The sequence below is a fragment of the Ovis canadensis genome, chromosome 17 (genome assembly GCF_042477335.2).
Source record: "Ovis canadensis isolate MfBH-ARS-UI-01 breed Bighorn chromosome 17, ARS-UI_OviCan_v2, whole genome shotgun sequence".
In the NCBI taxonomy this organism is placed as follows: domain Eukaryota; kingdom Metazoa; phylum Chordata; class Mammalia; order Artiodactyla; family Bovidae; genus Ovis; species Ovis canadensis.
In genome coordinates, this window is record NC_091261.1 from 60996041 (window position 1) to 61012261 (window position 16221).

Consider the following 16221-nt stretch of genomic DNA (forward strand, 5'->3'; position numbering starts at 1 on the left):
GTTGGAGATCATGGCAAATTTCTACCTGGGACCTCCTGCCCACATCAGGATGGTGAAATGAGGAAAAAAATTTCTACCTTGGGACTTGCCTGGTAGTCCAGTGGCTAAGACTTCATGCTCCAAATGAAGGGGGCCCGGTTCAATCCCTGGTTAGGGAACTAGATCCTACATGCCACAACTAAGAGTTAGTATGCCACAACTAACCTTCTGCAACTAAGACCCAGCACAGCCAAATAAATAAATACTTTTAAATGTCTCTTTTGTTTGAGTCACTGGAATTTGGGATCTCCATGATTCAGCCCCTCTCCTTGATCCAAGATGGAAAGAAAGCATGTTTCTCTGTGAATAAGAAGAATACTCCCAAATGTTGAACATGAAAATACCTGACCTGCTTCATCATGTACATTGCCTGCCTGGTCCCTAGACCCCTGAGTTTGGGGGTCACCCATCCCTAGGTCCAGTACCTTATTTCTCTACCAGTGTGGGTCTCACTGGGGAGCCCATTCCAAAGTGCCATGTAACATATTCAACTTCAACTTAACTTAGCTTCAAAACATTTAGAAAAGACAGAATTATTTGATAATTTATGTTGAGACAACTGATAAGCTATTGGGATTTGGCTACAGAGCCTTAATTCACCCTAAAGCTAAAATAAATTCCAGATATCAAATAAAAAGAAATCACAAATGCACCAGAAGAAAACCTGAGTGACTTTTTTTCTACAGCTGTGGACGTGAAAAGGCCTAGCCCCAACTTAAACCCACACCCCAACCCTGACCTTCAGCCCCATCTATGTCAAAACAGAAAAACCTTCAGGTCATAGTTTGACAACCTTTGTTCTACGGCATGATGAATGAACCAGACACAGGGCTTCCGTGGGGGCTCAGTGGTAAAGAGTCTGCCTTCCAACTGCAGGAGACATGGGTTCAGTCCCTGACTGGGGAAGATCCCACATGCCGCAGAGCAACTAAACCACAGCTACTGAGCCTTCAACTACTGAAGCCCCAAGTGCTCTAGAGCCCAAGCTCCACAACAAGAGAAGCTACCACAATGAGAAACCCAGGCACCGCAACGGGAGAGTGGCCCCCGCTCACCATGACTAGAAAAAAGCCCATGCAGCAGTGAAAAAGCAGTGCAAACAGAAATAAACAAATAAACAAAATTAGTTTTTAAAAAAAGAGCAAGCCAGGAATAAACGAAGCCCGCCACCAGCATTTGTAAAGGCGGACACGGACCCCAGGCCTGGAGCCATAGCTGCCACCTCTGCTTTGCCTGGCTGCTCCTGGCTGCAGTTTCACCCAGAGCATCCTACCCTCTCTGACACCCCAGGGCCCTACCTAGCTACAGCAGACAGAATAATGACCCCCCCCCCAAAAAACGTCCTGGTCCTAATCCCCAGGTAGCACTAGTGATAGAGAACCTGCCTGCCAGTGCAGAAGACGCAAAGTTCAATCCCTGGGTCAGGAAGATTCCCCTGGAGGAGGGAACGGCAACCCAAACCAGTATTCTTGCCTGGAGAATCCCATGGACAGAGGAGCCTGGTGGGCTACAGTCCATGGGGTTGCAAAGAGTCAGACCTGAGTGAAGCAACTTCGCACACGGCACAATCCCCAGAACCTGTAAATATGTCACTTTACATGATAAAGGTGACCTTTCATAGGTGGTAAAGTTCATGATTTTGAAACAGAGAGAGCATCCTGGGTTATCCAGGTGGCCCCATGCAATCTCAAGGGTCCTAAGAAGAGAGAGGCAGGAGGGTCAGAGTTAGAGGAGATGTGACAATGGAAGCAAAAGACAGAGGGATGCACTTGGAAGATGAAGGAATGAGTCACAAGCCAAAGAAAATGCGGGCACCTCTAGAAGCTGCAAAAGGCAAGCAAACAGATTCTCCCCTGGAGCCTCCAGGAGGAACACTGTCCTGCCAATGCGCTGACTCTAGCCTTTCAGACCATTTCAGACTTCTGACCTCCAGACTGTTGTCGTTCAGTCACTCACTCATGTCCAGCTCTTTGCAATCCCATGGACTCCAGCACACCAGGCTTCCCTGTCCTTCACCAGCTCCTGGAGTTTGCTCCAAGTTTATGTCCATTGGGTCTGTGATATTATCTAACCATCTCATCTTCTGCTGCCCCTTTCTCCTTTTGCCTTTAAAAGATCCTGATGCTGGGAAAGAATGAAGGTAAAAGGAGAAGAGACCTCCAGACTAGAAGATAATAAATCTGTGTTATGTTAGTCCATTAAGTTTGCAGTAATTTGTTACAGCATCTATAGAAAACTAATACATGAGCCCAACAGTAGCACGCAGGGCCAAGCAGGGGAACCCAGGCCACAACTCCCTGAGATGGTTGTGACTTTTCCATGTCTGGTCCCATCTCACCATAAACCATTAACACATTTACAAATACCAGGATTTAACATCCAGATTACATGTCCCAGATCACCTCTTGCAGCTGAAAGGGACACCATATTCTTGGTCACATCACATGTTTGGCTTCTGGTTTGGAGACTGTGTCTTTGTACCCATATCTCAGATGCACACCAGCTGCAAAAGTCATCCTGAAACCATCCATTCATTCTTTCTTGCAATAACTGTTCATTGGCCAACAACTGAGGGTCAGGAGCTGTTCTAGGTGCTGAAGTTAGACCATGGAACAGAAGTACTCTTGGGTGTTGGGAATATATGGCCCTGAACAAACACAGAAGGTCCTCACTCAGTGGCAGGCACTAAGTACTTTATGAGTAAGAGCTTGTCACTGATCACAGCAACCTAGGAGAATTAATGTTGCTATTATTAGACCTATTGTACAAATGTGGAAACTGAGGCCCAGAAAGGTTAAACGGCTTTGCACAATGTCACAAGCAGTTTGCTTTTATCCACCTCCCTGGACTGCCTGGTAGCTCAGCTGGTAAAGAATCCACCTGCAAAGCAGGAGACCCTGGTTCAATTTCTGGGTTGGGAAGATCCACTGGAGAGGGGAAAGGCTACCCACTCTAGTATTCTGGCCTGGAGGATTCCATGGAGTGTATAGTCCGTGAGGTCGCAAAGAGACAGACACACTTCACACCATTCAGCAGGAAAAGACCCACTCACACCAAGTTTTCATTCCACTCTGGGCGGCTTTCCATGTCTAGAGGGTACAGAGACAAGATATAAGGAAAATCTGACCTCAAACTGGGGGAGATCAGTGTCCCCACAGATGTGAAGTCGCCACCTCCCAATTCCACAGAATAATACACAAAAGCAAACTCAGTTGTTTAGTTGCAGAAAGAAGGAGAGGGTAGTTGTAAGTGGAAAACTGCTGGGTAAAAGCTTCCCCTGCTGTGAGCTATTCAGTTCATTCATTAAGGATGAAACAGACGCCAATCCACTCCATCCCTAAGGGGCCCAGGAGGCCAGTTTATTGCATCTGGGGCACCAGGCTCTGCAAGGGGCTTCCCAGCCAACCATCTGTGTGGTAGAGTTCCTCCCTCACCTCTCAGCTGAATCCAAGGGTCAGAAAGTCAAATGCCTGCGGGGACCAGACAGTGAATGAACAGAAGCAGCCAATGCACTTGCTTGCATATTAAGTACGTAGCAATGATCTTCACCTCTACTAAAACGTCCTCTCCTATTGTTCTCAAAACACACAGCTCTCTGGAACTACCTCTCATTTCTGACAGAGTTTGAGAAACAGAGAAATGATTTTTAAAAAGGATCCTTTAAGAAAAATGATGGTTCAAGGAGGATTATGAATGGTAACTGACAACCTCAGTGCAAGAGACAAGAGGGGCTGGTGGTGACTGTGGCAAGGTAGTGAGTCTAGTCTGGTTCCAAGGGGGACTGCAGGGCCCTCTGTTTCAAGACAGACCAAAGCTTCAGATATTTATGAGCAATAATCTACTTTTTATTTTATGTTGGTGATAGTCTTTTTTCAAACACTCCATAAGCAAAACAAACTATATCTGTTGGCTAGATTCAGCCTAAAGGGGCATCATTTTGCGTCTTTGGCTTAGGAGAAGTAAGGACCATGGATTACAGAAGCAAATTCTAGTGTCTGGGAGAACATACAACCCTCCTTCCTGGCCTTCGTCTGGTTTGAGTAAGCTTACATTCACCCTCTGTACAACCTAGACTTTCTGAAATCATTGCATGTTCGTGCAATGTCATTCTTTCAATGCAATCATTGGTTAACTGCATAGCTAATAAAAACTTTATTTCCCTACACTCGTAAGGCATTGCTAAGTCACTTCAGTCATGTCCGACTCTGTGCGACCCCATAGACGGCAGCCCACCAGGCTCCCCCGTCCCTGGGATTCTCCAGGGAACACTGGAGTGGGTTGCCATTTCCTTCTCCAATGCATGAAAGTGAAAAGTGAAAGTGAAGTCGCTCAGTCGTGTGCGACTCTTCGCAACCCCATGGACTGTAGCCTACCAGGCTCCTCTGTCCATGGGATTTTACAGGCGAGAGTACTGGAGTAGGGTGCCATTGCATATTAATAAATTCAGAAAATTCAGACTTCCAGATTTGGGGTCAAGTAAATATGGTCATGGTATATATGAGTTTGTCTCCCAACTAATGAAATAAGGAGCATTTCTCTCTATCCTTCAGCTGACCACTGAAGTCTATTTAATGGACCAAACCTTTAAGTCAGATGATGTTAGAGCGGCTAATGGTACATAGTCCCATTCTAGGCACTAGAACAGAAGCAAGAGGAATACAATAGTGCATTTCAGGTCCATGAAGAAGGATCTGTCACTCTGGGGAGTCACACTCTGATTTTTTGGAAGTCAGTCTATAGCGATCTAAGAACATCTTCCTACGTCATTTTGCAGGAAAAGTAAAAAAAAAAAAAAAAAACTGGGCAATCAAAACTGTCACAGATTTTAAAATAGGATCTACCTTTCCCCTAAAACTATTAGGCCAGAAACCTCTTGCAGGGCAGATGTATTAGTCAGGGTTCTTCAGAGAAGCAGAACCAAAAGGAGATATATATTAATAGATATACAGAAAGATTTATTCTAAGGGATTGGCTCACATGATTGTGGAGACCACAATCTGCCATCTGCAAGCTATAGGCCCAGGAAAGTTAACGGTGTAGTTCCAGTTCTAAGAACCACAAGCGTCTAACGTCTGAGGGCAGGGAGAGATTCACGTTCCAACTCAAGCCTAGAGAGCAAATTCACCCTTCCTCTGTCTTTTGTCCTATGCAGGCCATTAATAGCTGTGGTGCTGCCCACCATCCCTGGTGACGGCAATTTTTCTTACTCTGTTCACCAATTCAAGCGTTAATCTCTTCCAGAAACACCCTCAGAAACATACCCAGAAATCACATTTTACTATCTCTGGGCATCCCTTAGTCCCATTCAAGCTGACACATAAAATTAGCCATCATAGGAGCCAACGGGTGGAAGTTGAAAGCCTCACAGAGTTGCCAAAGTAAATAAGACATTCAGCCAAAGCAAACATTTTATTTCTTGAAATGAGGTATGCAAACCACAATGGTAGGGAAGGTGACTGGGTGGAACACAGCATTATTTTAAGTGGTGGGCAAGGGAAATTTTTAACACATATATTTCTTTTCATATGAGTGAGAAAGAAATATAACTAGCACAACAAACCAGGATGAACAAAGCAGTTAAGAGTTACGACTTGGGACAGAGCTAAGCCTGATGCTTAAGTCTGAAAACAAGTAGGTCAGTTTCAAGATAAATCTGAAGAAGTCAGAATAGCATTAGTATATAGTGACAAGATCATTAGGACGTTAACAGCAGCTTGTGAAATGCTGGAACTAATTCAAGTCATGATACACTCCAGGGACCAAGACTCTCTTTGGAAAAACTGCAGAATCTAGCGTAAGGCTTGCACACAACTGGAGCTCAAAAAACACTGACAAACATGTAAAAACACGACAGCAAAGTGACCAAATGAAACGCATCTCAGGACACCGACACCCACTCTGGTCTCTCTGTCCTAGCTCCAACCTGCTTGACACAGTGTCGTCTGTGATTATCAGTGGCTTCTGCCGAGATAGCCCGCAAACACAGTTCATTCAAAAGGAAAATGTAATTTCTGTGGTTAGGAGAAGCCCTCTCCAGGACAGCAGCTGATGGGTGCAAAACCGAGTGAAGAGATGGTCTCCCCTGGGTCGACAGGGATTCATCAAGAACTGACTGGAAGATGCCACAGGGAGCTTGACCCGAAGCCACAAGGATGCCTGGACCCACCCATCCTCTCTCGTAACCTTTTGCTTCTAAATCTCAGCTCCTACTGGTAAGGCTGTCCTCATAAATCGAAACGAACCTGAATCAAAGTGACAAGTCTTAGCGTGCTGCATTCCCCCATAAACAAGCAAGATTTATACCTTCCCAAGGCTATTATCCAGGCACATTTATCTTTATTTCTATGTGTAAGTAATGGGTGCGATGCCTCTGCTGACAAGTCCCGGGGGATTCATTACAGAAACCATGGATGAGGGGTTCCTTAGGCTCCTCTCCTTCCCCATTCTCAGCATATTTTTCAAACCAAAGAAAAAGAATTTCATTTAAAAGACCAATGGCCCATGTGAATAAGCGTCATTCCTGGGTTCCAGCTTGACCCAGTGACAGATTTCCAGTGTCCAGGAAGCTGACAACATTTTTCTGCTTTTCTTTAATTACTTAATCTGGTGACCATCACAGATCAAAATTAAGGAGAAACTCTATGCTAGGCAGCCCTGTGGCCAGGTGATGGGCCCACTCTGAAATGAATCATTCCCTTAACCAATTTTTACAACACAGTTATTGTATGCTGGGGGCTCTGATACACACTGAGAATGAAGGTTTCCAAGTCAGACAAGATCCTCAGTCTAGTCTAGAGGAAGAGATGAAGCATCAACAAGTGGACAAGTAAGATTCTCTCAGAAAACAGCTAAGTGCAGTAGGATGACGGGGGTTTATAACCCCATGGACTGCAGCCTGCCAGTCTCCTCTGTCCATGGGATTCTCCAGGCAAGAAGACTAGAGGGGGTTGCCATTCCCTTCTCCAGGGGATCTTCCCGACCCAGGGATGGAACCCCGGTCTCCTGCATTGCAGGCAGATTATTTACTGTTTAGCCACCAGGGAAGCCCTTAAAACAGAAGAATGGGGAAGCTAAGCTCACTCCCATCCCAGGGACTTTGCCCTTGGTCTTCTCTCTGCCTGAGACATCACAGGCACAGTCATTCTTGTCCTTGGCATCTGTTCCAAATGGCCTCAGTGTTCTTGATGATTGCCTGATGCTCTACCATACGTTTGTAAAGATACAAATATCTTGGGACTTCCCTGGTGATCCAACGCAGGAGGTCTGGGTTCGATCTCTGGTCAGGGAACTAGATCTCAGGTGCATGTCGCAAGTAAGTAGTTTGCATGCCACAACTAAAAAGATTCTGCAAGCCTCAATGAAGATCCTGAGTGTAGCAACCAAGACCTGGTGCTGCCAAAATAAAATAAACAGTTTTTTCCTAAAAAGATGCAAATATCTCCTCTGGCCTGAATGAATCTCCCCCCTTGGATTTTGCCAACGCTGGCTCCTTCTTCCCATTCAGAATTCAGATTCAGTGTCACCTTTCTGGCAGGCCTTGACTGAGCATATAAAGTAGCGCCTGCGTCCCAGTCATTCTCTTTCCCATTATCCTGTTTCATCATCTTCACAGTATCTCCCAAAGATGGTGGCAACACATCTCCCACCTGGCACCCTCCTTCCACAATGTAATCTTGTCATTCCTTCCACCAAGAGGTGGGAGGTCCCCTCCCCTTCGGTCTGGGTGGGCTGTGACTGCTTTGGCCAGTGAAGCGCAGCACAAATGATACTGTATGACTTTGGAAGCAATGTCCTACGAGGCCATGCAGGTTGCCTTAAACTTGGAGCCCAGAGGCCACCATGTTGTAAGGAAACCCCATCGTATGCAGGGGCTACATGCATACAGATACTCAAACCAGCAGTCCTAATCTCCACGTCATTCCAGCTGGGAGAGTCAGAATGACGGGCTGGGGTCGGGGGAGGGGTTGAGGGGGAAAACGTGAGTGAGGGAGCTGGGAGTGATTCCCGCCCCCAGCCATCAAGTCACCCCTAACCTTCGAGACTCCCCAACTGAGGCTCCAGGCACTGCGAGGCAGAAACAGTTATCCCCACTGTGCTCTGGTCAAATTTCCAACCCGCAGAATCCAGGACTATAATAAAATGGTTGTTGTAAGGCATTAAGTTTGGGGGTAATTTCTTATGCAGCAAGAGCGTCTGGAACATAGCATTTACCACTAAATGAAAGCATCTTCTTTATTTGTTGATTTCCACTTCACCCACGAAGAATAACATTCCATTATGCAGGAACCATGCCTGTTGTACACAGCCCCTTGAACACTACCTGGCATACAAGAGGCTCTCAATAAATATTTCTTGAGCAACTAAAAAGGGAAATAATGGCAAAAAACATGCACAGTTTGAAAACTGCAGTATTAGTGTCCTATGGGTTCTGTAACAAACGGTGGCTTGAAATAACACTTAAAATAATGCTGGAGGCCAAAGCCCAAATTAGTATCATTGTGCCAAAATCAAGGTGTCAGCAGGGCCACACTTTCTCCCTGGGCTCTTGGGGAAAATCTGTTCCCTGCTTCTTCTGACTTCAGGTGGGCGAGACTTTCCTTGGCTTGTGGCCACATCACTCCAGTCTCTGCCTCTGAGGTCACATGGCCTTCTCTTCTCTCTGTCAAATCTCTCTCTGTCTCTCTCGCTATTTAAGGATATTTGAGACAGCATTTGGGGCCCTCCCAGGTAATCTAGGACAACCTTCCCATCTCAAGAGCTTCAACTTAATCACATCTGTAAGTTCTTCTGCATATAATGTCACATTCACAGGTTCCAGGAATTAGGATCATCTTCAAAGGGAGGGGGCATTACTCAGCCTCGCACACCATCCAGGAAAGCAGATCCAGCTCCTGGCAACGCAGCAGGCCCCCTGGAGCATCCCCCACACGCACAGTTTCCACCCACAGGGTTCTGCCAGCACCACGCCTGTGGCAGATGCCAAACCCAGAAAACTCAGAACTTCTTTATGTTTAGAAAAGCAGGAGCAGAGATTAAAGAAAAGCCAGCTCGGCTGTTTATTCTCCGTCCAGTGACCTTTCGACAAAAATGGGGAGCTTCCATGTATAAAGTGCACCAGCACAAGATTGAAGCATGTGAAATTCCTGCTCTTTAACCATTTTTCTACCTACAAAAACTGCAGTTCCTAATGAATCACAGGCCTGAGGAGGACAAAGATCTCTAACTTCTGCCCCCAAAGCCCACTTGTCAGAACTGCTGCCAAGATGCAGAAATCCCCCGCAAGAAGGTTGTCCCAAAAAGGTGAAATAAAGGTAAATAAACAGCCCTCAATAGCCATGAACCAGTTGCACAGTCTGCTGCTGCTGCTGCTGCTGCTGCTAAGTCGCTTCAGTCGTGTCCGACTCTGTGCGACCCCATAGACGGCAGCCCACCAGGCTCCACCGTCCCTGGGATTCTCCAGGCAAGAACACTGGAGTGGGTTGCCATTTCCTTCTCCAATGCATGAAAGTGAAAAGTGGAAGTGAAGTTGCTCAGTCGGTTGCACAGTCTAGCTGCCTTGAATTTCTTTTTAAAATATTTATTTATTTGGCTGTACCGGGTCTTAGTTGTGGCATTTGGGATCTTGCAGCATGCAGGATCTAATTCCCTATGGCATGTGAGATCTAGTTCCCTGGGATGGAACCCAGGCGCCCCGCATTGAGAGTGAAGAGTCTTAGCCACTGGACCACCAGGGAAGTCCCTAGTTGCCTTGAATTTCATTCTCACTTTTGGAAAGGGTATCATGGCAACAGCTGGGGGGTGGGGAGGGGGGACACATCTGCCTTGGCAGCTCCAAAGGCAACTGTGAATAACATGCACATGAATGGGCGTGGTTGTGTTCTCATAAAACTTTATTTACAAAAACAGGCTGGAGGCAGATTAAGCTCACAGGTTCACAGTTTGCCAACCTCAGCCCCAAGCCCAAGCTTTTGCCTTGCAACCTCATGGACAATCAAACCTTCAAAACAAGCTTGGCAGCACCTCCCACACGCCTGACCTTCCTTAAAGCACAGCTGATGCTTCTGCATCTCCTTCAGTGAGGCTGTATTAAAAATATATGAATCCTGTGGACTGACACACTCCCTCTTTTAAGGAGAGGCTCTTGTGATTTCCAAACTACCTCCCTGTTTCCTGGCGTGGCTGTCAGAGAGAACAGAGCAGCAGATTCCTGAAGCTAGCCCCCATCTCCTTGCAGGAGAAGCTAATCACTCTTCGGCTTCCACAAGATCTTCAGGGCTGGGTGACAGGTGCCAGGACATGAACAAACCAACTGACCCAGCATCGCTTCTGCAACAACCAAGTGATGAGAAATTCAAATGCAGGTTTAAAGAAAAACACACGCAACCAGACGACTTAAAACTCGGTGACGAAGGTTGACAATGGCAGCCTAAAACAGGACCCAGGTGAATCTGCTAATTGTTCCCCCGCATTAGACACTAGTTTCATCAAACCCACAATCAGTCGCTGTGACAACTTCAACTAGAATCTGTCCTTCTGGGGCCACCTTTTCATCTTGACTTGTTGAAAGATGTTATTTTTCCCTCAGACATATCCACTCTCGAGAACATCTCACTTCACCCATATGCAAACCACGCCTGCAAGATAGAAATTAAAAAGTAAAAAGGGAAAGAAAGAGAAAGGGCAGAGACCTCACTCCCAGGCCCTGGCTCCCTGCATCTCATCCTCCAAGGTCCAGACTCCAGAAGGCACACTGGGTGGACCATTTCGACTAATTGTTGAACAAGAAAAGACCCTTTCATACCATGAAGCTGAACCCAAGGGAGCAATTATTAGGAGATAAAAAGAAAAGGCATCTGCATGCAGGAGGATAAATTTGCACACTTTTCCATTTCATTAGGAGAGTCTTCTGTGGATTTTTGACAGTCACCTTGAACAGAATTAGAGAGAGAACTGATAATTGCCTAAAGCATACAGCACAGCCATGCCGCCCCCGTGGGGGCACACCCCTCCCCCCAACACACACACTCACACACACACTCTCACACACAGTTTGCTCTGCGAACTGCTACCCCTCCCCTCCCCGGCCCCTATTTTGTTTCTGAACTAGGGATGGGGGGATGAGTCATATGGAACTCAGCTACTTCCCTTGAAATGCAAACCCATGCTCCAGCCAGCTCCCGAATTTCTTCCAGTTCTTCCTTCGAATCAAAGAGGAGAGGGCTCCCTGTCATTTCCTGGTCACAGCTGCCACCTTTTAAAAGTGGGAAGAGACATGCAACACACTCCCAGGCCCCAGGGGAGGGGGAAACGCAGTTAACCAGAACCATAATTCCATCTCTGATCCTGGTGCAGCTGAAGAGATGAAGGACAATCTCCCCAGGTCCTTTGGGGGTGACAGGTATGGAGATGCCCCTGGCAGACTTAACTGGCAGGCAAAACTAACTACTTACAAATGTCTTCTGCTACTTCTGGGTCTAACCTGATGGAGCAGAGTGGACAGAACCTGGTTCAAGTTCACCTCAGAATTTTCAAAAACAAGCTGTCCCTTGGGATACGCTGCAAGGTTTTAACATTCCCCTTCTCCCCAAAGTTACTTCTGGTTTCTTGCTTTTTCCTTCTGTCACTTATTTCTTTCAAGCTCCCCGTGTGGGCTAAGACCCACAGAAACAAGGATGAATACAAAGGAGTAATAGAGAACCATGCCAAGCACAAATGCCAAAGTCAGACCCAGGTTCAAATCCCGGTCCCACCACTTCTTGGCTGGACGACCTTGAATGTGTTATATTATCTTTCTATGGTTCCAGAACGGAGGTAGTAATAGTAGAACCTCAGGACAGATTACTATGAAGATTGAAAATGAAGTGATATGTGATATGGGCTTAAAGCCTCACTCAATGAATGGCCATTATTCCTATTATTATTGCTACTACTATTATGATTATTATTTTAGCACATGTTGGACAAGTGATCAACTACAGCTTGTGAGGGGCCTAACTGGGTGCCAGACCCACAGTGAAAGCTCCATAAACATGAACTCTTATTATTTTCACCACGAATGGCCTGGCTACTACAGGGACACAGACATCCTGAGAAGATGGACTCAGTGCTAAAGAAACACAAGGCTAGAGTGTTTCATTCTACCTAGGGAGGAGATGGTCAGAGGCGGCCTCCCCCAGGGGGTCATTTCCTCTGCCAAGCTCCTTAGCAATGGCAGATGGATATTTCAGAATCGGACAGCTCACAACCCCATCTCTGCATCTCACAGGGGAGGCAGGCTGCTCCCACCTACCTCCACAGGACTCCACACCCAAAGCAAGCAGATTTTTCTAAGCTGGTTTCATCATCTGCTGAGCTTTCTGAGTTCTTATGAATGTCACTATTTTTGTAACTATCCCAGAAGGCTGAGATGGGAAAAGGATGGCACATTTTAAGAAAAAGTTGACCAATGAAAGCTTTTCCTGAGGGAGCACCCAGGGCAGATGAGGACCTTGGGACTCACTGTTCTCAAACCAGGTGGAAGGACTACAAACAGCAAGCCAGGAGGCAAACATTTCAGGGAGAGGAGGCCAACATTTCAGGGAGAGGGGGCCCCAGTGGTGGACAGGGGTTCGTGTGCTTCTTTGGGAGGAGGGCCTAAGATGATCACCCTGAAACAAAGTTCAGCTCAAAAGAATTGAACAGATGCCCTCTGGGCTTCTAGCCTTTCTGCAAAGCAGTTAAATGAGCCTTGAAGGCATTCTGGCCATTCCAGGCATCACAAGAATGATCCACCCTAGCAGCTGGCCTTCTGTGTTGAGGTGCCATCTATCTCCTGTGTGACCTTGATCTGGACACAGTTGATTGACCCGGATCTGGACACCTGACTCTAGAGGAGTCAATCAGATTCTCCTTCTTGGGCATGTGAACTTGAGACCCAGAGACAGGGAATGTGGGACCCAGTGGGAGGTTGGAACAGAAGTGCCTAAAGGAAGAAGATGTGGGGCAACCTCATCGCACCATGGGGATGAGCAAACAGGAGAAAAGCAGGCCTGGAGAGGGAAGAGAAGGAAAGGAAGGGTGCAGAGAGGAGGGCAAAGCGACAGCGGGTTCTGGTGGCTTCCCATTTCCTGACTCCAGCTTCTTGAGGCCCTGCTTGCAGCATTCTGCCATGAGGCTTGACAAGACTCAGCTTTGTCTTGCTTTGGTTTCTGTTCTTCAGCACCAAAAAAGTTTCTTACAACTCTGGCCACTTAACAGTGGGAATTCTACCTTGTTAGGTAGTGAGCGCACCAGCATACTAGAGGAATATGCCTGTCCATAAGGAGGCAGAACATAGAACTCTCCGAAATTAAGTAGGAGATGGAATTTAGTCCAAGGATTTGCTGGAGAAATCCTTCCAGTAAATTCCAGGAAGCCTGAGGTCATAGATCAGACGTGGCACAGAGATGTATTCCAATCTGCTATCTTCTGGTTTGGCTTTTGCTCATCCGCTGTTTTCTATCATCATTGATTGGGGGTTTGGGGTGATTTTTTTAGTATTTATTGATTTGGCTATGTCAGCTCTCAGTGTGGCACTCGTGACCTTGTAGTTGCAGCATGTGAACTCTTAGTCTCAGCTTGCGGGATCTAGTCCCCCAACCAGGGATTGAACCTGGGCGCTCTGTATTAAGAGCACAGAGTCCTAACCACTGGGCCATCAGGGAAGTCCCCATAATTGATTGTTATTATTACAAAATTGGAAGGTTTCACATAAAACTCCAAGTGTGTGGTCTTTTGGGAAAGACCAACATTGGGCCTTTACTCCTAAGTGGAGCCAATTAGCTAGAGCTGAGCTGCCACCAGCCCCTCCATCTGCAGCACGTGGTCTCCAGTTTGCCCACAGTCCTCCCCCTTCCCTAACATCCACCAACCAAGAGTCTGGGTTTTCAGTTGCTTCATCAAGCTTACAGTATTGTTAGAGTAGAGAAATATTCCTCTGCACCCAAGTCTCTATCCAAAGAAGAATCAAAACGTAGGCGGAGAGCAGCAACTTTCTTCCACCCATCCTGATTCACTCCCTTATATGCCTGACTGAACACTGCAGATCTCTGAGTTTGCAATCCTTGGTTTAAAGGCTCATACAGCTGCTTTCAGCAAGAGACCCAGAAACAACAATATATGAAAGCTCATCCTCAATGAAAAATCTCGTCACAAAATACATTTCCAACCAGTTGTTCTTTGCTAAAATGCTTTTTCATATAATTTAATATTGAATTTAAAAGCTAGTCGGATTCAGGGACTTCCCTGGTGGTCCAGTGGCTGGGACTCTGTGCTCCCAATGCAGATGGATCCCTAGGCAGGGAACCAGGTCCTACAACTAAGAGTTCAGAAGCCACAACTAACAATCCTGCCTGAAACAGCTAAGACTTGGCACAGTCAAACAAATAAATAAATAAATATATTTTTTAAGAAGGCTAGCTGGATTCAGCCCAAATTTAAGATACTTTTTTATATTCTAAAAACCAGTCTCAATTTCTGAGTCAAACACACTATCTTAAGCAGCAAGACACTCCTCCATGCCACTCAATTCTCAAACTCCCAGGCCAGCCCCAGGAAGATACCTGTGCCCTACTGAAATCTGTTAAAACTGGCAATTTGGACATAAAGAAATTAAAGAAGACCCCAATCGCTCCAGAGCATTGCACTTAGTGCTAAATTAGCAATTGTTGGAAATGATCTTGTCTTTGTAGACAAAGAAACCTCATTAAATGTTACTACAAAATCAAATAAGGAGATGGAAGCATTAAAGCAGGAAATGCTGAAACATCACCTTGGGAGCTACTGGCACGTCGTTCTGGGTTTCTTAAGTGAATAGATGGAAACCCAGATTTCCAGGAAGTAAAGGGCAAGGACAGCTGTGGTTGTTTCCCCAGCAGACCTTGAGAGGAGCCCTTCAGGATCACAAGTGTGGCTGTGTTTAACTGTGTTTTCTTAGAGTCTGTATTTGTCTATTTGGCACCCATGCATTACACAGCCAATTATATTAACTATATTTTCTTATTTTCTATATTTTTGATGTTCTGGCATTTGGCAGCCTCAAAGACCCAGACAGTGTCTGCTCATCCAGGGCCAGCTGATTCTTAGTGATAGTAACAGTTTGCCATGAACACACTTTTCACCCAACATCAACCAATCCCAAATCCACAACCCCAATGACCTCTTTCTGTAACTCTTACACAAGCCGATATTTCCCCTGCCCTAAATTAACCCAGAGCCAGGTGCCAGGCCACTAAAGACCACTCCTGCAGTTCCACGGGAACTCTTTCAACTACTCAATACCAAGCTGTTTACTCTGCCCTATCTGGCCTTTCCTGTAGAAAGCTTGCTCAGTAAAGGCTCTCAGCTTTCTCCCTGCTCCTCTCTGCCTCTTGACTCCCCTGGTGCTGCCCCCATGGCCCTACATGGCATCTGGGACCCCCTCTCTCTATGCTCTGTGACTATAATCAACTTTTTCCTTCTAAGCATCATTCTCATTTCTTTCTGTGGCCTCACCAGTTTCACTCCACCAGGCTCAACACCTACATTCTTAGGACAAGTTGGGATGGTAGTTTCGAAATATAAATCACTGTTTGCTGGACCCAGTGCATCTTACTTGCTCTCCACCCCCCCTTTCCCATCCAGTCTTTTGGGCCTTCTGTGTTCACTGCCTCAGGGAAGGAGGGACCCAAAGAGAGCTGAGAAAAGAAAAATGGATGTTCAGCTTTTGAGTTTCAAAACCCTGTGCCTCATGGGGCGCACTCAGTACTCCTGTGTTTAGACAAAAGATTTGATAGAATATGTAATGAGCAAGAGTGAAGCTTCCTGCCTAGAGACTGAGTGAGTTCCCCAGACTGGGGGGAAGGGAGAACTGAAGGGGACACCAGAAGAGTGTGAGGTCAGCAGGCCCAGGACCAGGGCATCCAAGGAGCCAGAGAAGGTCTGACAAGCACAACACAGAACATCGAGGTAACTATTTCTGCCAAAAGCAAAACAACTTGACATTTCCCTTATGCAACAGGGATTTATTGCAAGTAAATGAGCCAGTTTTCTGCAGGCTCCTGAAGTATCAGGACTAGTTTCTCAGGGACTTCATCCATGGCTCTCAATCCTGCCTCACGTCCTGCGACAGGCACAGGGACACGTTGCCCAGATCCCACTGCCACCAGGGCCTTGTGGCCCCAGCTG

The 16221-nt window shown here is 46.4% G+C and overlaps 1 protein-coding gene across 1 annotated transcript in view; it reads right to left on the reverse strand.

The window, feature by feature from the left end:
- Positions 1-16221, reverse strand: part of TMEM132B (transmembrane protein 132B) — a 399927-nt gene that overhangs the window by 321916 nt on the left and 61790 nt on the right. The window lies entirely within an intron of this gene.